The sequence below is a fragment of the Erinaceus europaeus genome, chromosome 21 (genome assembly GCF_950295315.1).
Source record: "Erinaceus europaeus chromosome 21, mEriEur2.1, whole genome shotgun sequence".
NCBI lineage: Eukaryota > Metazoa > Chordata > Mammalia > Eulipotyphla > Erinaceidae > Erinaceus > Erinaceus europaeus.
In genome coordinates this window covers 7,168,115-7,191,576 of record NC_080182.1, presented here as the reverse complement: position 1 = coordinate 7,191,576, position 23,462 = coordinate 7,168,115, and the positions used below count along the sequence as shown (strand labels likewise).

The window sequence follows — 23,462 nt, the reverse complement described above, 5'->3', positions numbered from 1 at the left end:
GGAGTAAATTGGGTGAATAGACATTAAGAAAAGGGGCTGGTTCAGTACACCAACCCTCCCTAATGATCATGGACCAGTTAGATTTATTTGTGAAGAGAGCTGCAGGTGACATTGAATACAGTTCCACATGAACAGGGCCTTCTGATTTCCCCTCAGTCTCACTCTGTTTCTGTCCACTCTCCACGGACCATTTGTTTTACAAGACCTAAAGCTCCATGTGGAAGCTGTACTGTCTTTGTGTGGCTTTGGCTGTGCCCCCAGATTTTACACACAGTCTCAGCCAGGTCCGTGCTACCTTTCTGTACCCAGATAGGACGATTCTGTCAGAATATATGTATACAAAATGTTAGGGTCGTTATTCACTGGGCAAAGGCCCACTGCCTGAGTGAGTATAGCAGCGCACGAAGCAGTCTGTGTCCTGTGGTGCCTCCTAAGGCTGGTAGGAGGGGTGCAGGTATCTGTGTCCTCAAAGGAACAAGAACCGCACATGTGGAGGGAGCATCAGGAGCCAGGAAAATGTTTCTCCTCCCCCTTCATCCTTCCTTCCTTCCTTCCTTCCTTCCTTCCTTCCTTCCTCTCTCTCTTTCTTTCTGTTTTCTTTTTTATTGCCACCTGGGCTATTGCTGGGACTATATAAATCCACTGCTTCCAGAGGCTGTCTTCTTCTTCTTGTTTCCTCTGTATTTTTGTTAGATGGGACAGATAGCAATTGAGAGGGGTGGGAAAGATAGAGAGGGAGAAGAAAAGAGAGACACCCACAGACCTGCTTCACCACTCATGAAGTGCCCCCATTGCAGCTGGGGGAGCAGGAGCTTAAACCTGGGTCCTTGTGCATGGTAATGTGTGCACTTAGCTGGGTGCACTCATTGCCCGGCCCCTGGGAAATGTGTTCTGATGTTGAATGGAGTTTATTTCAGAGGAAACATGAATACAAAGAGGGAGAAAACCAGGAGACAGGGGGCACGAGACGTTAGTAGACCAGATCACACAGAATCTTCTGATCCCCAGTGAGGAGCTAGAATTCCTCTGGAGATTTCAAGTGAAACCATCACAGGCATTAGAATCCTGTACTCACGTGACTTGTCCTCACAGTCTTTCTCCTGCTTTTGTGAAGGGGATGAATTCAGGGGACCTAAGAGAGATGGGGAAACTAGGGGGCTTTGCAGTAGTCCTGACAAAAGATGCTACTAAGGCTTGAATCAAGATGCTAGCAGTGGGGTTTGATAGAGGTTCATAGATTTTGCATACATTTCAAAAGAAGAACTGCGCTTGGCCTTTTGTTTGTTCCTGTTTGCTTTGAGGGCAGGGGCTCGGTCTGTGAGAGAATCAGGAAGATGAAAAGTCATCTCCAAATACTTGCAGATGGACAGTAGGTGCACCGGGTTTTGAACTTAGCCACTAGGTCTCCATGGAGTGACACTGCAGGGCTGAGGAAACCACAGTGTGGGTTCACTCTCGGGCTTTTTCTGCCTTCACTGCCTCACACAGAATGAGCTGTCTTCCTGCTCCCTGGACATAGTGAGTGTGGGTGAACATGCTCTGCATGCCTGTTGGACTTACTTGAAGAGATTGGCTGTGAGCATTTGAGTATGTGAGATACAGTACAGAAGAGGTCTAGACTGTAGGTACTCTGTGATGAAGTAAGACTCCTGGGCTGGCTGGTTATATAAGAGCAAAAGAAAGGACAGTAGTGGTCAGGAACAAAGCAGAGGACTGGAGGTGGGGGATTACACAGTGGCAGAATACAGGACTTGCAGGCTAGATAGTCTAGATTCTAGATGCCAGTTTCCATGCAGAGTACTGAAGTGCTCTGGAAGAAAGAAAAGAAGGGAAAAGGAAGGGAAGGGAAGAGGAGGAAGAGAAGGAGAGGGGAGGGGAGGGGAGGAGAAGGAAGGGAAGGGAAGAGGAGGAAGAGAAGGAGGGGGAGGGGAGGGGAGGAGAAGGAAGGGAAGGGAAGAGGAGGAAGAGAAGGAGGGGGAGGGGAGGAGAAGGAAGGGAAGGGAAGAGGAGGAAGAGAAGGAGGGGGAGGGGAGGGGAGGAGAAGGAAGGGCAGGGAATGGCAAGGATGGGAAGGGGGTTGTGGAAAGAAGGTGGGGGGGGAGGGGAGAGAAGGGAAAAGGAATAAAAGGGAGGAAGAGAGAGAAAGAGGAAGGGGGAGAGAGGGGGACAAGGACCATGACAGGGTAGGGAGACAGAGAACAGGACTTCCAGAGGAAATGAAGGACTGATAGCATCCGGCTCTTCTTTGTCTAGCTGAGAAGGAAGAAAATTGATCGAAAACTGGACAGCTGTTTCTTTCATCAGAATTTTCTTTATCCTGATAGAACCTGGTACCATTGCCACTTTCTGTGATTCCAGAAAGATGTCATCTTCCCTCTGAAGCTTTCCCTAGAGTTCAACTCTTTGTTTTATGCCTCCACTTTTAAAAAACAAACTCCAGGGGCCCAGATGGTGGCACACAGGGTTAAAAACACATAGATGAAGCACAAGGACCTGCACAAGGATCCCAGTTTGAGCCCCTGGCTCCCTACCTGCAGGGGGGTCGCTTCACAAGTGGCCATCACGAGCAGTGATTTATAGTGTCAGCACCGAGCCACAGAGATAACCCTGGAAGTGTTGGTATGCTTCCAGTTCTGCTTCTGGGATCGAGTTCTGCTTCTGTTACATTGCTTGACATTGTGGTCTATTTACATGGTCTTTTCTGTTACATTGGTTTGGTTTCACTCCCCCCCCCCCCCACCTCCAGGAGATTTGGTTTAGCCCTTGCTAGTTTCCCGCTTCTCCCTTCTCCCCGCCTCCTAGCCTAGGTACTTCCTGGGTTCCTCTAGGCTGCCGGAGGAGAAAGATAGAGGAGCACATGGTGTGGTGATTAGGTGTTGGACTGTTTGCTCGCTCGTGCGTTCTCAGCTCAGCCATGTGTTTCTGGTCGTCTGTTACCCGCCCGTGAAGCCAGCCCGGTGAAAACAACATGGAAGCAAAACAGAGACCGGTTGGTATTTGTATCTGGATTATTTATTTTAACATAAAAGACTGAATCCACAATGTTTCGGCATTTCAGCAACCCAGAAGGACCTCCCTCTCTTCTCTGTGCTTCCCAGGGACGGACTCTTTCCTTTTTATACAGATACTCATGGTTCTTCTTTCAAAAGCATGATGCTCTGAGATTTTTCTGCTTCAGTTAAAAATGCAGCCCCAAAACAGCAGGTGAAGGGAAGGCCTGCTATAGGGATTAGACAGGCCACACTAAGCATGCTGCACTGCCCTTAGAAAGACTCGAATAAATCAGAGCAGCCTAACTTTCAAACACCAGTTCAGGAAGACCCACTCTGACCTAAATAAATCAGCTAATTCCCATTTTATTGGTCCAGAGAGTGTGCTTTAAAATTAAATTCAGATGTTGGTGTTCACAGACAGCTCCATTGCTTTTCAGAAAAACTGGAAACTGAACTCTTAAATGTTTTCCACACTCTTGAGTCTCTTGTCAGAAAGGTTCTTATAACCATGTAACCTTTAACTTAAGAAAACTAGGGGGTGAGCAGTGGTATATAATACTAAGTGCAAGGGCCCACTTGAGCACCCCCCTTGCTACCCACCTGTAGTGGGGATGCTTCACAAGTGGTAAAGCAGGGCTGCAGGTGTCTGCCATTCTCTCTCCCTATCTCCCCCTCATCTCTCAATTTCTCTGTCCTACCCAATAAAATGGAAAAAAATGGCTGTTGGGAGCAGTAGATTTGTAGTGCTGGTGTTAAGGAACTCTATTAATAATAATCAACATGACTGAAGCCAAGGTGGGTGGAGGAAGAAAGAAGCCGTTTATTTATGCATGGGCCAGGAGCTCAGGTCCTTCTGATAAGGCCTCAAACAAAGGGGTGGTACTGGCTTGCATAGGGTTGCAGGCTGAGAGCAGAAAGCGTCATCACAGAAGCAGAGGCTGCAAGGTGAAGGGCTGGGACTTGCACCCATTGCTCAGGTCTGGTTGCCTTAGTTACTTAGTTATCTTTCCTGCATACCTGTGTCTGGGAAAGTTCGGCCTCAGCATAAGATACACCACTGCTGGGGCAGGGCAGGGGGGGCTACCTTTCAGGAGAGCAGAAGCTAGTCAGGGTTACAGAAGCTGCCTTCTCAGTCAAAGTTCGGTCTGACTTGTTATCACTTCTCTACTTGTTATCACTTGCTCATCCAGTGAAGGTCAGCCTGCATTAACCACCTGCACTACATAGTTTTAACCTTTTAGTATATTTTCAGACTTTCGGTCCTGTATTGAGGCCTACTTAAAAATGCATCACAATCAGATTATAAGCATATCCAGGGGCTAAAATCTGGAAATTTAGAGAAAAGAAAACCAAAAGCTTGAGATATTTGAGATATATTCATGTCTGCAATGGAGCATTCGCATAACCCAGGAAAGAGTTAGCATTGCCTAAGCTGGGTAGATTTATAGAATGTGGTTTCCTTTCTGATGGGGTTCTTCTGTGCACATGTTTCAAGTGGAGATAAAGCTCAGGGTGCTTGCTGTCCCGGAAAGGTACTGGGCAGGGGCAGCCAGGTGTGGTGTGTCCTGTTTGAGGCCTATGCTGTTGTGAAGCTAGCACAATGTACCGGGTTGTGGCAGAGTGAGAGGAAGACGAGAGTGGTGTCTCTTGAGAAAGAGGTTGTGTTGGGAAGGCACCAACCTGCCTTCCTAGAGGTGTGAGTGGGATTTCACAAACCAGGATTGGAGAGGATGGCACCTTCTCCCCCAGCTCTGGTTAGCAGTAAGAGCCACTGCTTGGGACAGCCCACATAGCCTGGGCTTAGTAGCAACTTCATTCAGAAAAATCTGTACCTGCCTCCATCCACCAGACTGACAGCTGGTAGTTGTCACCACATTTGTAGGTCAGAGTGAACTATTCAGGGTTTTCCCTTGGCAAAGACACGTGAGGGTCATGAGTGGGTAGAAGGAGGAGGCAGAGACCTGCCGTGGAAAAGAAAGAGGAGAGGCCTGCACCTGGCTGAGCGCATGCGTCACCTTGCACAAGGACGCAGATTTAAGCCCCTACTTCCCACATGCAGGGGGGATGCTTCATGAGCAGTGAAGCACATCTGCAGCTGTGCCTCTCTGTCTGTCTCCCCTCCTCTCTCCATTTCTCTGTCTTATCTAATAAAAGAGAAAGGCGGGAGGGGGCTGCCAGAAGATATGAGCTTGTAGTGCTATCACTGAGCTGCTGTGATAACCCTGGTGGCAATAATGAGAGAGAGAGAGAGAGAGAGAGAGAGAGAGAGAGAGAGAGAGAGAGAGAGAGAACAAGATTTACAACAGTGTTATGTGGAGGGGTGGGGTGGACAGTTGTGACCAGAAAGCAGAGAGGTAAACTTAGCAACTAACAAATGATCACCTGTCTCCACTGAAGTTCTTGCCTTGGGTCATGTTATATACATCTGTTAGGTTCTCCAAGAGAAAGAAAAATATGTAGGGAGAGCCAGATAGTTCACCTGGATAGTGCACCTGCTTTGTCAGGCTCATGGCGCAGGTTTGAAGCTGACACACATTGAAATGAGGGGAACTTTAGTGCTGTAATTCCTTTTCACTTGTCTGTCTGTCTCTCTGTCTCCTATCTTAAAATGTTAGTACAAAGTAGTAAAGCTACTTTTTTTTTTTGTCCTATTGCCAGTGACCCCAATCAATAAATGTTTTTGTGAAAGTCCATTAACAGAATTCTTCTGGCATCCATCTTTATAGGAAGCACAAAAATCCTAAGACAAACATAGGAGAGAAGATGAGCTGCATCTAACTGCCTACCTGTGTGTGTGTTTCCACTCAGTGTCCAGTGGGGATAAGAGGCAGACTGATAGAGCAGCACAGCTCCCCACAGTATGGCAAGTAAAAGCAGAAGCAACGAGGAAAGATTAGTAATGAATCAATAGTGATCGAAACTGCGTTTTTTCCAAACACTGGTGGTTATGAAATCTGTTATTGAAAAATGAACATTTTAATCACCTCCCTGGACAGAGACCTGCAATACAGTTAAACATATGTGGCAATATAGCTTCAAAAAGAAGATGAAAAGAAGTCTGCCCCAAACCCATGACTTTAATTCTAAATGCTCAACATACTGGAAGAATTTTGATAATGCACTTAGAAGTTGCTAACCCTTCATCATAATCACATATCAATAATGAGAGAAGAACAATATTAGCCAGTACTTATTAGGCAATTAGCACATGCTAAGCACTGGATTATAAACTCCAATGACATATTCTCTCCTCTAATCCTCACAGAATCCCTAATAAGTGGGTATCGTTTTTCTTCCTATGTTTTCAGGAGAAACAAATATTTGCATTAAAAATCTTGAATTTTTAATGCAAATATTTGAATTAAATATCTTGTCCAGAGTCACCAGTACAATGAATGGTACTGGTTTGCAAACCCACTGATCTAATTCATAATGATTTCTCTCTAATTTAATTTTATTTATTTCATATGAGGTGTGTGTGTGTGTGTGGTACGCGTGTGTGTGTGTGTGTGTGTGTGTGTGTGTGTGTGTGTGTGTGTGTGTGTGTAGGAGTGGCTCTGGTCCATGAATCATGGGAAGGGAGCTGGGGTGCATCGTATATGCCAAGTCCTACTCTATATCAGCATAACCCACTGGCTTTTTGTAACCAGTGTCACTCTCTCCTGAGTCCCCATTGACTGTGTTTATTGGGTCTGGATCACAGTGGAACATGCACCAGGTGGAGACAGCTGCTGTCATAATTTTGAGGAACAAAGCTCAAACACTGTGTTTTCTCTTCAGACACTGATGGCTGATTACTGGGGTCCAGGAACCTAGAATTCTGGCCAGAAATTCTAACTCCTAATGGAATCCTTAGTGAACTTTGCCTGTCAGATATTATCTCCACCTCACCTTTACCCAAAATAGTGATGAATTTCTGATAATGCACAATTACGTTCTCTAACAGGCTGATTTTGAGTTCGTTTTCTAATGTGGAGCTACACTGAAAAATAAAAAAATTTAATCCCCATCTTACTGTCATTTTTTTTTTTTCAATGTCTGGAGCTGATCTAGTTGAAGGCATCCAGAAGAATGAATGTAGCCATTTTTATATCTGCATAATGATTACTTTCACAATTTTCCAGAGGAAACAGAGAAGCTATTTATTGGTCTCTAGAACTTAAACATTTAAAAGGAGCCTACTGCTATATTTATCATCCTTTACAGGAAATGCAAAGCTCTTCAAGACAGACAGTGAGCAGATAGGTTCATAAAAGACATTGCAAATTTAATAAGCTGCACTCTCTTTTGCTGATTCCTATTTACTATGCATGCAAATGGGATTTGGGTGACTTTTCTTTTACATTTTGTAACAAGAATTCCAAGAAAATGAAGAACAGTGTGAGTTCATGACTCAAAATTATATTTCTAATTAATTTTAATTATCTTTATCATTATCTTAGTAAGAATTAAAACATCTCAAAGTGTTTGGGAGAATCATCAGCTTAGATATGAGTCAGAATTTCCCTTATATATGGTCAGTAGTAAAAACAGTAAGTTATATCTTGAGTACATTTATATAGATATACATATAAATGTGTTTATTAGAAGTATATAATTATACTTTTATTGTGTATCTTTTTTTTCCTCCTGAGTTACTGCTGGAACTAGGCACAGGCACTAAGAATCCACTGCTCGCTCATGGTGGCCATTTTTTCCTTTTTTTTTTTCTCCTTCCGTTTTGATAGAGAGAAATTGAGAGGGGGGATAGAGAGGGAGAGAGAAAGATACACACCTGTAGACTTGCTTCACCACTTGTGAAGCATCCCTGCTGAATGTCGGGAATGGGGGCTCAAACCCAGTTCCTTGTACATACATAGTTCTATATGCCCTTAATGGGGCCACCAGTGCCCGACCCCCTATGTGTGTATCTTTATTAATAATTATATCCCCCTGAAAAATAAAAAGAGAAATACGTCCACCTTCACATAAACTTATGCTTTTTTAATATTTACTTATTAATGAGAGAGATAGGAGGAGAGAGAGAAAGAACCAGATTATCACTCTGGTACATATACTGCCAGGCATTGAACTCAGGACCTCATGCTTCAGAGTCCAACACTTGATCCACTGTGCCACCTCTTGGACCACAAATTTATGATTTCTGATTGAGTTAGTCTTCTAGTACACATATAACTCCCTGACTCAGTATTCTTTGAAGTAGGAGGCAGGGTTAGTGAATTTCCTGTGAGAGATTTGGGTACAGTATGTCAGTAAACAGTCGACACTGATGCATTTTATCTTGTATGTTTCTAGTGACTTATTTCTTATTTAATTTGTTTGCAGAATCTTAGGTTTTATCAAGATTCCAGAACCTCTCTTTGATTTGCTTTCTCTTATTCTTACCACACAGTTCCATATTATCTATATTATTTATGTTCAAACACTGACAGATAATTCTGATAAACATTTTATTTAAATTTATTTTCCTGTTTTTTAATGTATATATTTTAATATTTATTTTATTTATTCCCTTTTGTTGCCCTTGTTGTTTTATTGTTGTAGTTATTATCGTTGTTGGATAGGACAGAGAGAAATGGAGAGAGGAGGGGAAGACAGAGAGGAGGAGAGAAAGATAGACACCTGCAGACCTGCTTCACCGCCTGTGAAGTGACTCCCCTGCAGGTGGGGAGCCGGGGTTCGATCTGGGATCCATATGCCGGTCCTTGTGCTTTGTGCCACCTGCGCTTAACCCGCTGCACTACAGCCCTACTCCCTCCTGTTTTTTTTTTATCTTAAAACATTCAGTGCCAATGCATGCTTTTAAGTTGACTGTGGAAATGGAATTTTATTTTTGTGTGTGAAATGATCTTACAAAGAAAGTAGCCACATTTCCTAAAATTGATTGGTTATATTATTAACAATAAAATGAGAGTCATGGTAAAAGTTTTGATATTTTTGCAATCTGTTCTGTCACTCTCTATGGCTTCTGGGTTATAAATTATTTTAGTCACCCACCTTTAAATACTAACAGGACACCTTAAACTTTCTTCTTTATACATATGAATATGTGAGTGTTCACATACATGCAATTTGATGATAGAAGGTGAAGAATAATGGAAGATTATTTTCATTAAAATGGCTTCTGTGAGTAAATTTTAGAAAGAAAATTCAATCTGGCTGGGATTTCTGTTCCGCCTGCAGGGGGGAGGCTTCATGAATGTTGAAGCAGGTCTGTGGTGTCTCTCTTTCTCTACCTCTCTATTTCTCCCCCTTCTCAATTTCTCTCTAACCTATCAAGTATAACAGAAAGAAGGAAATAATAAATGGAAAAGTGTCCCCCAGGAGCAGTGGATTTGTAGTGCTGCCTCTGAGCCCCAGAGATAACTAGGGCGGCCAATTAACAAACAGCAGGAACAGCAGAAGAATTAAGGATTTAGTTTGTAAAAGAATATGATTTTCCTCCTGTGGGGTTCTGATTTTATTTCTTAGAAGGAGGAAGCTCCATCCACAGATTCAGCATGAGGGGATTTCATTGTGTTTCACATCTTCCTCTGATAAAGCAGATTTTCAGGAGCAGGTGGGTACAACCAGGTACGTCTCTGTGGCAGAGGACAAAAAGAGGAAACTCAGAGTGTCTGGGAATGTGAGGCTGCCTAAAATCCAGAGACCTTTTCACTCATGATCCCCACGGACTTGATAAATTTTTTCTCCAAGTCATACTCCTTTTAGAAAACCACCCTACTACGTCTTGACTTAACAAATAAGACACTGACTGCCAGTGTCTGTGCCACAGGAAACTGGCCATGCCTTCTCACATGTGAAACACTTCATTCCTGAAGAGTTGGTATTACGAAATGAGGGTAATTCCTGAAGTAGCACCCTAGCTTTGGAGAATGGACAGTTGTATGTTCTCTGCAACCAAACTGTTCTATCCTTCTGCAGATGTGGACCACACTAGGCACCATAGATGGGCTGAGCTGGGGTTGAGCAGAATTGACTTTGGAGACATCTACTTTGGAGACAAATTTCCTGTTTGAAATCTGTGATTCCTAAGAGGGTTTTTTTTTTTTTTTTTTGCTCTAAAACATTTCTGACCCAATGCTTTACAGTACTGTAATAACAAAACTTCCCATTTCCATCAAAGCTGATGACTGTCAAATCACATAGTTTAGTTATGATGAGTTATCCTACGGTCATTGTTTCTAAGCTCCACCATTTTTTTTTTTTTTTTTGCTCATAGAGAGCAGTATTTCAAACAGTCTGACAAAAATGCTACATGTATAAATAACAAATCAATTACAAAGAAGATCAATGTAGAGTATTTCCCTCAGTGCAGGAAAATTATGTCTTGTAGTCAGGAATCATGGTGAGAGAGGCTGACGTCCTGCTAGTGGAGGTCACTCCCCAAAAGATAGGACCCTGCAGGACAGATGGCCTTTATCAGGTCCAGCGTGATGCACAGCTCTTTTTTGAAAGTGGAGACAAATGGAGGAAAACTCAGTTCAAATGAAAGGGAACCAAAAATCAAAGCAATAGAGGGGACAGCCTTTTACCCCATTGTGACTGTGGGTGAATTCTCACCTGCTCCACTAGAGAGCAAACCAAGATGGAACCCACCTATGGGATGATGCAACCCATGAGTTCTGGAACCCTGTCAAGAGGAACCTCTAAATAATTGTGCTGTTCCTCTGAGTTCCTTCTGACTGTGAGATGACGTGAATTGTCTTCCTCCTCAGGGATGTGAAAATGTGTAAAGTGTGTCAAGTCATCACCCTAGAAAAAGTGAAGTAAGTTCTCAGGGAGGAACACAGGCAAGAGGCTGAGGTCAAGTCACTTGTCTTTTTCTTTCATTCAAGAATAGATTGTGTTAGGGGTAGGTGGTGGCACACCTGGTTGAGTGCACACATTATAGTGCGCAAGTACCAGAGTTTAAACTCCTGGCCCCCACCTGCAGGAGGCATACTTCACAGGCAGTGAAGATGTGCTCCAGGTCTCTCCATCTCCCTCCCTCCCTCCCTTTCTATTTTTCCCTTCCCTCACCTTCTGTCCCTATTCAAAATAAGAAATAAAGAAATATATTTTTAAAAGAATGGAGTGTGTTGAGTAAATTCTGTATTTCATTTATTTTTATTGTAATCTAACATAATGTTGCTTTGAAGAAAAGAGGTGAAGATCTTTTAATATTCCCACAGGAAGTGTTTACACTTCTGAAGGGCTCTTTTGCTTCACAGAGCTTATTTGGCTTCTGTTTAATTTGTACGTGGATAAAACCAGTTCCAAAAGTGTTGCTGAAACAATTACGTGAATATCTAGAAAACAAAAGCATCTTCTCAGCTACCTCAGAGGGTAGCAGATATTGTCTATTGAGTTTGTATAGAAAAGTTCTTACTCTTACCTAGGATTATTACATGATTTTCAAACTGAAATGTCTTTGGAAGATGGAAAAAGAAGTTACTTCCTTCTGAAACCTAACTTTGCAAGGGTATGGATATTATTTTCCAGTCCTTCAGAATGACATTAAAAGGATTTGAGCTGAATGGAGAGAGACTTGATGGCATTGGGGTCTGACAGCCTTGGAACTGAATGGAAGATGAATATAAAATCTTCCCCGCAAAGGTTCAGAACTAGCCTAGGCCATGTTAGCAGTTGTTCTGCAAAGAAATAAATATTCATGACAAAAGTTTTCTGGGTGCCTTCTTGATGAGAGTTTATGAGGATTTCCCCTGAGGATTCTCGAAGGTGGGGGGTGGGGGGGTCCTAGTAGCTGATAGCTAAATTGTCTTAGTGCTATTCAAATAGAGTAGACGATATAAGTTAATGTGAAGTACAGACAGACAACAAGTAGATATTATTGGTAATAGGTATATAGACAGACAGACACACACACCATGACCCTGAAACTTCCTCCTGTGCATCAGGGGCCAGGCTTGAGCCTGCATCCTGTGGCTAAATAGGCACACTCCCAGGTGACTCATCTTGCTAGTCCATCTTTTATTACTTTTTAAAATCTAAATGTGTGTGTGTGTGTGTGTGTGTGTGTGTGTGTGTGTCATCTGCCTGTTTAGTGAGGTCACCCCTGCTTGCAGTAACCTGGAACATTCCAGGGCCTAGATGACATGCATCCACGTCTGCTGCTCATCCTGAGCTCCTCACACGCATGTGATAACCTGCCCTCTGGAGCTTCATCTTCTACTAACTCTCAGTCTCCTATGTGTTTCTCCTCCTAGTTCTGCTCTCTTCTTTTCAACACAGATACTTCAGGTTCATATAAGCATCCTTCCTGATGATCTAGTCTACTTAAGATTAATGTCCAATCATAGGTGTTTGTTAGCAGTTCTTTCCCCCCGCACTCGTTAATTTCAATTCCTAAATCACAATCTTATTCAGAATTAAACTCCATGTTTCCCAGCTCCTTCTCTTCACACCTCATTTCCTATTCTTCCGTGTGAAACTCTGTTGATCTACGCCATTATATTGTAAGTCTTTTTCCAGTTAATCCCAGTAAGTTTCACCTTCCCCTCTATTCCACAGTACCAATGAATTTCCTAAGAAAAAGCAGTTCCTTAACTTTGAAGAATTCTTAATACTACTTTTTTCCCCAAAAGTTTAATAATGATTCAGAAACTTGTGCCAACCACTGGCCATGTAAAGCTATAAAAACGAGACAAGCAAACAAAGCAAGTGGCCCACATGTCTCTGTAATAGGTAGCAATGGCTCCTTGGGTGTAAAATCTACTTTATGAAGAAATGTTTAGCACTCTTCCTTGAAATATCTTACTGTAGCTTATAAAACAGCAAGTCCACTTGAGATACTGAGTTTATGACTTTTTGCATTACGTTCAAAGATGTGGAATACAGTAATGTGATTTATTGAGAATTAGTTAATATGGAGATATACTGGAATCAAACTAGAAGTCTGCTTTGGGACACTTGTCTCCTGACATGTGACAGGCCCATACACTAAACTGTTATGCCCCCTGTTTCAAGAAAATATTGATCAAATTGCTCTTGATAGGGTTTAAACTTTAGGAAATAATAATTAAAAAAAGGCTGTGCTGATTATGGTTTTTCAATTTTAACAGTGCATGTAGATACCATATGGCAAAACAAAAGAAAACAAAACTTATCATTGATTGTAGGATGAAATAGGGTTGAGAGAGCAAAGGATCAATTTCCACTCTCCAGAGCATGCTGGGGCCTTTTTCCGCCCGCTTTTGTTGCCCTTGTTGTGGTTATTATTGTTGCTGTTGATGTCATTTGTTGTTGGATAGGATAGAGAGAAATGGAGAAAGGAGGGGAAGACAGAGAGGGGGAGAGAAAGACAGACACCTGCAGACCTGTTTCACCGCCTGTGAAGCGACTCCCCTGCAGGTGGGGAGCCGGGGGCTTGAACCGGGATCCTTGTGCTTAACCCGCTGCGCTACCACCCGACCCCCGCTGGGGCCTTTTATAAGCCTACTCCCAATGTCCGTGCAGACCTCTGTGACAGTTGAACTTCCTGTGCAAAAGAGGCTTGAGTCCAGAAATGCATCATTTCACTAAACCCCTTAGTATAATGATTTACCCAAAAGTGATGGTTGGCTGGTTACTCCTTCCTTACAGACATTAGCCCTATTATATCTTAGTAATTCCTCCCCCACACAAACACATTTCTCAGGTTTTACTTTCCTTGGAATTGCTTTGTCATCCTGGTTCTCTGATTCATTCATAAAATAAAGCAAGTTTCAAAGGAGGTCACAGACCCACAATTAGCAACACTGCGGCAGGGTTGGTGACCACACGCACTATCCCAGCATCAGCAGAAGCTGGGATTGATGCAAGTCACTTACAATGGAAATGAAACTCACAATTGCAATTGCATGAAAAATTCATGTGTATATTTTTCTCTAATGTGGAAAGTGTAGATAAGGACTATCTTTTTAAACATCTCAGAATTGGTATATAATGAACTGAATATAGAGAACATTTTTACTAGAGGGTAACTTGGAAAATTATTCCTTTCAGCCACATGAAAAAAAAGAGGTAGGCCATATTGTACAAAGGAAAGTATGATTTCCTCCATGAACTAAATTCAGCAAAACATACAGGAACAATCCTTGAAAGTGTACAGTAACTTTCAGACAGATACTCTTGCATACCTAATTCTCAAAAACATATACCGGACTATTCCAGTGGTTTTCTATGGGATCAAGAATGGGAAAGAAGCTTCATTTTTAATTTTATATTTATTTATTTATTTATCTATTTATTTATTTACTGCCTCCAGGGTTATTGCTGGGGCTTGCTGCCTGCACTATGAATCCACTGCTCCTAGAGGACTCCCCCCCCCCCGTTTTTAATCGGATAGGATAGAGAAAAATTGAGAGAGGAGAGGGAGAGAGAAAAAGAGCTGTAGACCCACTTCACCACTTGTAAAACTTCCCGAATGCAGGTGGGGAGCTAGGGGCTTGAACTGGTATCCTTGTGTGGATCCTTAAGCTTCCTACTAAGTGCACTTAACCCAATGTGCTACCACCCAGCCACCAGGTATAGATTCTTTAAGAGGATAGAGAAAGAAATATTGAAAATAAATCAGAGTGGAGGATTTTAAATAATTTTATGGAAAACAGTATATATTGCATGGAAGACTGCCCATCTTGTTGTCTCGACCCAACAGCCTCTGGTCTGTTTCTCTAAAAAGTGGACACAAGATGCTTCTTTAAAGGAATGTAATGTCATCTAGCTCAGTGGTTCATTTGTGGAGTGTAGGTCTTACATGCTTGAGTCTGATGGTTTGAGTGTCAGTGCCATAGTACTGCTCCAGGTTCTTTGTCTTTGTTATATGAAATGCTCTCTCATGTGATAAGTCTTTTAGAAATAAATTTAATACAACATTTTTGGGTAAGGGTCAGCTAATTTCTGTAAGCATTATTACCTACTGTACATTTAAACTTCATGGTATACATGTAAATGATCCCACTTTTAAATAAATACAACTTGTGAACAGAAATTTGTTCAAATACAGTATTATTATTTCCATATTATTGCTACTTTTGAACATTTACAATGACTGAAGGTATGTGGAAATATTAACCACACCATCAAAACAAGTTTCAGAAACTTGTTTAGGCAAAAAAAAAAAAAAATATGATCTGTGCTATAGCTGGTTTTCCTCCTCCATCCTGTCCGTGGAATTACAGGTTAATGATGCCTTTTCACTGCTGTTCACACCTAGAGATGTAAAGGCAATGTGCTGTGGGAACACATGAGTTAAAGGGTAAATTGGAATCATTACAGTGATCATTATGGAAGAAGAATGAATGTGGGCATTTTCAGTAGAGCTATGTCTATTTTCTATTGAGGATCTCTTCTCTGAAGTGTCACATTGATTTCTAGGAGTTGAGACCCATGATCAAACATTTTGCTATTGTACAAAGTGATAAAATGATCCTTAACTGCTAAGTATAAAATCGTCTTCTGTTGTCAGGTTTCAGGGAAATGAATGTGAGGATAGAAAAAACACCTGATGTAGGCAATAAATTCAAGAGAAAATATTTCTATCTGTTTCTCTAATAAGCCTACAGACACCTTTGATAAATTACACACAAGAAACAATTATCTACAAGTTAATGCAAGCAGAAGCAATAGTTCTTGGGAAATGTTTGCTAGATTGAATGATTCCTGAGAACCTAGTGGGTAACATATGGGAACTTAAAATGTGAAACATTTTCTACACAGAAAGCCCTGGAGTTATTACTTTAACGAGTTCGCAGGGGATTGAAGATGTCTCCTTACATCCTACCCTTCTTTCTGGTCTTCTCTGTACATTCCCTCAGGGACAGAACCCACCCGGTAGATCAACTTGCCTCCAGGGCAGCACACAACCAACCACCTATGCATTGGCTCAGCCTAGGCCACTTAAATTCCAGAAAGTTTTTAACTTATTTATGTATTTATATATTTTTTAATAAATTGACTGTCTCAGTCTTTTTATCTTTATTTATTTATTGGATAGACACAGCCAGAAATTGAGAGGGAAGGGGGTGATAGGGAGGGAGAGAGGCAGACACCTGAAGCACGGCTTCACCACTCGAGAACCTTTCCCCCTGCAGGTGGGGACCAGGGACTCAAACCTGGCTCCTTGAGCACTATAACATGTGTGCACTCAACCTGGTGTGCCACCACCTGGCCCCTTCTTTTTAAATTTATTTTTGTATCATACACTTATTTGGGAGTTGACATTAAAAAGGGGTTTGGAACTTGAGCGCCACACTATTTATCTCTATGCACTAAGCTCTTCCCCAGCCACTTTCAGGCCTACTGTCATGGGAGGAGGGAGTTGTCCTCTAAGAGAAATGCCGTGAAGTCTTGATCCCAGTAGCTCCTAACATGACTTTATTTGAAAGTTGAACCTGGAGAATACCACATGACCTATAATTGGAGACCGGGTTGGTGCACCTGTCAGTTACTGAACCCAAGACTGCCAGCCAGCCAGCTCAGCCAGGATGAGAAAAGAAGTTCCGTTTGGGTTCTTGAGCAAATTGAAGAGTGCCTAGCAGTGAATGTAAGGAATTAATGTAAGGGGTAATAAGCATTGTCTTTGAGGACCCCCAGAAGAAAACCGGTCATTCTTACTGGGAATTAACTGCCAGCTGGACATCTGTTTTCATACAGAAGGGTGTTGGGGGGGGGCAGGTAGTGGTGAACTCAGTTATGCTCCCATTATACTCAACGCCAAGGACCCTGGTTCCAGCCCCTGCTCCCTACCTGCAGGGGGATACTTGGCAAGTAGTGAAGCAGATCTGCAGGTGTCTGTCTTTGCCTCCCTCTCTGTCTCACCCTCTCCTCTCAGTTTCTCTGTCCTATCAAATAAAAAAGGAAAAATAGCCAGCGGGAGCTGTGGATTGGTGGTTTTGGCACTGAGCCCCTGTGATAACCCTGTGGACAGTGCAGTGAGGTTGCAGGAGAGGCTGATTTAGGAAATAAACCTACCCAGTTTGGTGCCTGAGAAGGAATGGGTCCAAGGAGTCAGAAAAATGTGACTTCCACTGTAGAGCTCTTGAGTAGGTGTGCACCATTCATTGAGACAGGGACTGCTTCAGGTGGACAGAAGTGATTGGGAAAAAAGATATTAATTTCATTTAGGCTTTAGTAAAGTTGTAATCACCATGCAGTTCCTGTTCTTTTTAAAAATATTTATTTATTTATTCCCTTTTGTTGCCCTTGTTGTTTTAGTATTGTAGTCATTGATGGATAGGACAGAGAGAAATGGAGAGAGGAGGGGAAGACAGAGAGGGGGAGAGAAAGACAGACACCTGCAGACCTGTTTGACCGCTTGTGAAGCAACTCCCCTGCAGGTGGGGAGCTGGGGGCCTGAACCTGGATCCTTAAGCTGGTCTTTGCGCTTCGCGCCATGTATGCTTAACCCACTGCGCTACTGCCCAACTCCCCGCAGTTCCTTTTCTTAACCTTTAGATAATTCACTGTTGGGCAGGTTTTTTAAAAAAAAATATATTTATTTATTTATTTTCCCTTTTGTTGCCCTTGTTTTTTTATTGTTGTTGTAGTTATTGTTGTTGTTATTGATGTCATCGTTGTTAGATAGGATGGAGAGAGGAGGGGAAGACAGAGAGGGGAGAGAAAAAGATATACACCTGCAGACCTGTTTCACTGCTTGTGAAGTGATTCCCCTGTAGGTGGGGAGCTGGGGGCTCAGACCAGGGTCCTTACTCTAGTCCTTTCGCTTCACGCCCACACCACGTGTGCTTAACCTGCTACACTACCTCCGGACTCCCTTGTTGGGCAGATTTTGTGCTGGATAAATCCTTGTGCAAGGAAAGAGGAGCTGATAGAGGGAGCAGGCAGATACCACACAGGGTCTTATTTCAGACTGCCATCACACAAGTGACTGTAGACCTGGTGACTTGAGTTTAGTGCCTTTATTCCTCACATTTTAAGAGGCCTGGATGTGCATGGTGCAGGCAGATCCAACATCTGATGAGAATCTATTCCTTGGTCTCCAAGTAGCCTTTTTCTGCTTGAATCCTAACTATTTTTGAAAGGGCACTGATCCAGTCATGGGGTCTCACCCTCAAAACCTTTTTTTCTAATCAAACACCTTCATATTGGGGATTGTGTGGGTTTTTTTTTTTTTATTAGTGATTTAATGATTGACAGGATTATGGGATAAGAGGGGTCCATTTCCCACTGCTGGAGTTCTACATCCCATCCCCTCTATTAGAAGCTTTCCTATTCTTTATTCCTCTGTGAGTATGGAACGAAGATCTTTATGGGGTGCAGAAGGTGGGAGATCAGCTTCTGTAATTGCTTCTCCACTGTATATGGGCATCAACAGGTCAAGCCATACCCCCAGCCTGTTTCTATCTTTCCCTAGTGGAGTAGAGGCTTGGGAAGGTGGGGTTCTAGGACTAATTGGTGAGATCATCTGCCCAGGGGAGTCAAGATGATGTCATGAGAGCAACTGAAACTTGGTGGCTGAAAAGCATTAAGATATAAAGCAGAGCCAATTGTTTAGTAGTCAGGAACCTAGAGGTAAGAACAGAGCAGGTCTTGAGATCTTCATGTCAGAAGAAGCTAGGAAGTAAATTTTAAGTATATTTCAAGAGACCTATGACTTTACTAATTTTTGCCTGAGCCCAACAGCTAACAGGCAGGTGGGCTACAAGTATTGTCTGGGAAGATGGTGTCAGAGATGGGAATAGGACTAGAAAGCTGGATCAGGGTATAAAGTAGCTGCCAAATATGGGAAAAGTATATAAATACTGCTGACCTATAAACCCTATCGATCTGACCTAGGCTCCATGTCTCTCCATGACTCAGCCACACACTGCTTAACAACTGCTGGGTCAAAGAGGGACTTAAGGAAGAAACTGAAATGTTCCTAGAATCAAATGAAGATGAACTATCAAAATATTTGGGACACAGCTAAAGCAGTACTTAGAGGGGACTACATTTTCAGCAAATAAACATGAGAGGGATTTAGATACTCAGTTCATGGCACATGGCTTTCACTTTAGAACAGGGAGCATGCGTGCAAGATAATATTTAAAAAGCCAGTTATAATTTAATTTGAAGCTTACCTGTGTCTTTTCCAAGTATTTCTACTTCTTTTTCTTATTGTTTCCAGGGCTTCAAACTGGTCTTGGTTGACTTTTTCAGCTAGATAGAGATAGAGACAGATGGAGAGAAGGAAATATACCACAGGAGCTGAACTTCCTTCACTGCTGTGGGGGTTAGGCTTGAACCTGGGCCATGTGCATGGCACAGCAGGAGTGCTACCCAGGTGAAATATGTCTAATTGGCCATATTAGATGATAAAGTGTTTATATCCTAGCTTAGGTCCTCTCGCTTGCTTTTCTTTCCGTTAAACATTATATGCTTGACCCGGTCACCAGGTTACTTCTCTCCAGGACCACCCAGCCTAATTCTCTGCTCTGCTATCATCACCAACTATGATTCACCCTCTGTAGCTCCTTGAAGCTTCTCCAACCAATAAGCATGTTATAATATATGTGTTAGAAGAAAGAGGTTTTAAGCATGCTGACTTCATAAGTATTTATTTTGGCATATATGCAAGTACTAAAGAACTAATTGAGAATACATCTTATAAAGTCACACACACACACACACACACACACACACACACACACACACACTACTGGAGAAGTTGAATTGAGAAACTATAAATAGAAGTCCTAGCATTTCTTTCCACACTCACCAACTGTGCCATATTGGAGCTCACAGTTGCACCTGCACCAAATTTCTTCTTTCTACAAGATCACTTATTCTCCTCCTCTCTGCTGACTACCCCTAACCCATGGGACCTCTTTAATCTGCCCATACTTTAGAAACCAAATCAAATATCAGATTATATGTTCTTATTTATTTATTTATTTATTCCCTTTTGTTGGCCTTGTTGTTTTATTGTTGTAGTTATTATTGATGTTGTCATCTTTGGATAGGACAGAGAGAAATGGAGAGAAGAGGGGAAGACAGCGGAGGTTGAGAGAAAGACAGACACCTGCAGACCTGCTTCACCACCTGTGAAGTGACTCCCCTGCAGCTGGGGAGCTGGGGGCTCGAACCGGGAGCCTCACGCCGGTCCTTGTGCTTTGTGCCATGTGTGCTTAACCCACTGCGCTACCGCCTGTCCCCCCAGATTGTATGTTCTTATAGCACCTAGGACATAGCTTGTCACATATCATATTAGCAAGTTTGTATATGTGAGCTTTGTCTAGGGTCTTCTTCTGCTAGATTTCAGGTGCCCCCAAGTTAATACACACTACTGGCTCCGTGGTCAATAGGTCTGATATCCTCTTTCCCATGTTGACTACTAGACCATTCTCATTCCCGTCTGCTCACCACCTAAAGTTCCTCCACAGCAGCAAATTTTACATGTAAGGAGTTCTCCCAGCTTTCTGCTCTAAGGTTCAGAGCTGGAATCCATATGTGTATCAAACCTACTCAAATATCCTAATATGATGCTGGCCTACCTAGCAGGCAAACTGTCGTCACAGGTAAGAGAAGGCCCCCCTGTTCTGTTTGCTCAGCCTAGAGCTTTACTCACTGTGGGACTTTCCCCAAGTCACTCAACTTCCTTCTGCTTATTTCAGAAGTTGGATTTATTGGATTTTTGTTGGTCTGAGATAAACTAGTATGTCTGAAATAATAAGGGAGGTGTATAATAATGCAAATTATTCCATAAATACTAACTGAAAGGACATTCCCATAAATATCAGGGTTTGATTTAATTATACATCCATGATCTAGTCACTTTGACAATCCAATTCACTTCACCCCACTTTGTATGTATGACCTCGGTCTGAATTTTTCTGGTCGTGGTTATGCAAGGAGCTTCAAAGGCATTTCAAAAACTTAATTTAAAGAAATCACATAGTGCTCAGATTTCAGGAATCGGGCAGAGCACACGTGAGCTCATTGTGATTACAAGGCATTCCCTAGGCTGTGACATAGGGACATTTTATTAAAAGAAGCAGCTACTTTTATTTATTGCTCATTTCCCTTCATGGTTCACAGCTTGTAATGATTTGAACCAACAAAGTATCTATTATCAGTGTATGCATAAGCATAGAACAAGTAGGAGAGATATATATTCCAGGATTACAGTCTCCCTTTTCTTTCTAGCTCATAATTGATGCACTCTTTCTGAAGAGGAGTTTGCAGTGGTCTGAACAAAGATCATGGTATAAAAATAAATTATGGCCTGTATCCCTCAGTGTCTCACTCATAAATTATTTCTCTCTAGTGATGCTCTTTTATATGCAGGGGTGGATCTAAAAGTCACTTCCTGAGTATTATTCATGCAGAATATTGAAGCAGGGCGGCTTGTCTGTTATACTTGTTGTGCTGAGACTTCTGCTTTGGGGGAAGGCAGAAAGTAAAGCAGGACCTCCACATACACATACACGCACACATACACACACGCACACATACATATACTCTCCATCCTTGACTCCTGTCATTCACTGTTTCTTTTTTATGTGATTTGTGTGGAAACTGTCAAGTGATATAGGGAGAATATGAAGGGGAGAAAGCAGCTGGTGTGAGAGAGGTGAGGAAGATGCCACAGGGTGCAGTCCGGGTCCTTGCAGGAGAAGCTGCATGTTGCTCCAGGCTGGGCTGCTTCTTTTGCAATCCGACTGTTTCCTCAGCTGTGGACACTGTTATCACAGCACACTGTCATCACCAGAGATGGGAGATGCTGTGTCTACATATTGGACTGTGTAAGTCTGTCTTCATCACTCTCACTTTGCAGCCACATTGAGTGTCTGTGCTCTCACTCATTTGTTCTGTGAAGTGAGTACAGCCACCTCAGCCCTATAGGATTGTGGGGAGCTGAGAGTGACTGAGTAGCAGGCCATGTGCAAAAGGGAAGTGACCCACAGAGGACAGTAGAGCCACCACCCTGACCCGAGCAAGCAGTCCACTGGCTGCCTTGACAGTCCACACATCATGGAGCTGGGAGTCAGGACTGAAGGGCTGCAGTGGGCCGGCAGGGGGCAGGGGTGCACATGCTCTGAGAGTCTCATTTGAGCAGAACCTCCCAGAGTTCCCAGTATTAGGCAGGCCAGAGCATAGAAACAAACAAACAAAAAATGAGATAAATATATATACCAATACCTTGAACCCCAGACAGAAACAGGAAGTGTCATGAAACTGAGGAAGAAGAGCCAGTGAGTTGATCTGGTCCAGGTGGGTCACTTCCTGAACCAGCTAAAGATGGCCTGAGTGTGAAACTGTGCTGTGGAAAGGCTGACTCTCGGGCCTGAGTCATATAGAATCTATCTGAGAAAGATGACTAGAGAAAGGTTTTCCTAAATCTATTTTCTTGATTTATTTTGCAGCTAAAGCATTCCCATAACTGCTTACGCTTTAGCCTAAATACACTAGCTGACATAATGCTTGGCATTAAGTAAATAATAAACCCTTTGGTGTACTTAATTAATTCTTACTTGATCGATGTGGGGGACTGATTGGCAACTGTTCTCCTGGCAGAAGAAGGAGGCAGAATTCCTGAAGCACGGACAATGAAATCATCAAGTACTGAGGAGTGAAAAATAGGATGTTTGTTTCTTGGCATTGTCAGCAAGATGCAGGATGTGAAGAATCCAAACTGTGGTTTCAAGTAGAGATTTAAAAAGTCTATGGCAAAGACAATATAATTTATCTCTAAATTTATAGTTGTGTATTGAACATTTCATGCCTAGAATATGTTATTTATATTTATCAAACATACAGATTACATAAATTTATCAATATATGACTAAGATAAGTGAAAGAATTGTGATATATACCCCTAACATGGTTGTAGCTCTAAACAACTTATCTGAAAGGCATTAAGAATAAAATTAAACATGCTCACTTCAGCAGCATATATACTAAAATTGGAACGATACAGAAGATTAGCATGGCCCCTGCACAAGGATGACACACAAATTCATGAAGTGGTCCATATTAAAAAAAAAATTGAACTACCATGTCGTGTATAATTTGCTTAGATCATAGATGGAGATGTAATTCTCCTAAGTTCATTTTATTGAAATGAAAAAAAAAATCCACAAGTCAATATAACTGAGCAGGCAGAAGAACAAATGGAAACATAAGCTGATCTTACTAATGAGTGAAAAAGTTTATGTCCCAATTACAGTATTATCAATTAACTTCTAGCAGAGTCTGAAAAAAATAACATGGCATCACCAAGTATCACTGCCCATAGAAGCAAAGTCTGTTTGGCACTAGAAAACTGTGGAAAATCTCTACACATTAAAGGATTGTAGGAACAAAGCAGACCAAGTTCACGTTAGACCTCATTACAACATGTTTCACCAAAATGTGAATTTTTAAAATTTTTAACTATCTTTATTTGTGTATTGGATAGAGATAGCCATACATTGAGAGGAAGGGAGAGAAAGAGAGGGAGAGAGACAGAAAGATACCTAGAGCCCTGCTTCACTGCTTGTGAAGCTT

At 42.2% G+C, this 23,462-nt stretch overlaps 1 non-coding gene across 1 annotated transcript; it reads left to right on the top strand.

Annotated features, from left to right (window-relative positions):
• Positions 1-22,849: 22,849 nt before the first annotated feature.
• Positions 22,850-22,954, top strand: LOC132535366 (U6 spliceosomal RNA). Its single transcript, XR_009547149.1, has one exon. It is a non-coding gene; the product is annotated as a U6 spliceosomal RNA (small nuclear RNA).
• Positions 22,955-23,462: the final 508 nt, after the last annotated feature.